Source organism: Phaethon lepturus, unplaced genomic scaffold (assembly GCF_000687285.1).
Source record: "Phaethon lepturus isolate BGI_N335 unplaced genomic scaffold, ASM68728v1 scaffold2182, whole genome shotgun sequence".
Taxonomy (NCBI): Eukaryota; Metazoa; Chordata; class Aves; order Phaethontiformes; family Phaethontidae; genus Phaethon; species Phaethon lepturus.
The window spans coordinates 1-1,210 of record NW_010523863.1 but is presented as its reverse complement, the minus strand read 5'-3'; positions in this window follow the sequence as shown (position 1 = coordinate 1,210).

Genomic DNA, 1,210 nt, shown 5'->3' with positions numbered 1-1,210 from the left:
CTGATGAGAATTATCAAAGACTCTCCATTGCATACACAAATGAAAGTATTTAGACAAAGCCTCATATGTCATTTGTATGTCTAAAATAGATCATGACACTAAGTGGTGCCACATGCACACACAGACAAATATATATAGGGAAAAATACACATTGCAAAATGAGAAGAGTCATCAGGCAATGTTGACTTCAATATTATCACTTCCTCACTTCTAAAACTAATATAAAAATTACCATAACTTTAGAGTCCACTTCCATATTTGTTGTGGGCATATACTTCGGATGCAGTACATGCTTAATTTGGAAAAACAATTGTACACAGACTCTACATTGTTTTGCTGTCTTACTTGGACAAAAGCCACAGTATGGAACACTAAAGCAAGCCTTTATATTGTGTTATTTTTATCACAGGCAAAGTCTCAAATGCATCGAGCTGAAATACACAGTGCTTTAATTTGCACACAATTTGAGATTTAGGTGTCTTTTCTTCAAATGCTGTCCAGGATAAGCTTAAAATAAATTCCACTGAATGGCACGTTTGGTCAAGTAATTTGACTAACATACTGTGGTAGAAATTATTTTGTTCTGAGGAGATGTCTCCTCTATTGCAGTTTATACTTTTGATCCATGATTTCAGGATGGCCTGTCACTATTCTAACGAAAAATATAGCAACTTTGGATTAGTCAGGTCTATTACATCTATACTTTAGTCTGGGAAACTAAGACTTAAAGGCAAAATGGCTATATTGAGTGTTAAAATAGACATTAAATGACTACCATATGTAGATGTTAAGCCCTCTAAGATAAATGTCAGCACAAGTCCTTGAGGCCATCTAAAAAGAAACAATCACACATTTCTCATAGGCAGGAAACAAACAAATACTCCATCTCAGCACGGTTAAGCTCTTTGATTCAACACAATCCCCTGAACCCTTTCTCCAGTTTGCCTTTCTCTCACTAACTTTAGCAGAAGAGCAGGAGTGACTCCCCTCGCTTTGTGGTTACGGTCAGAGCCATAAAGGCTACAAGGCCCTTAAGGCAACTGCCCAGGCTCCAGGCCTCTGAGCCACACAGCCTCACCGACAGGACTTCTTAGTTTTAGGGCCGCTTTATTCTCCCAGTTCGGGGAAGAGGGGTTCCCTTTAGCACCCACGCCCTGTAGGAAGGGTGCCTTGAGGCAGAAGAGGGGCCAAACGGCCATGTCCTCTCACT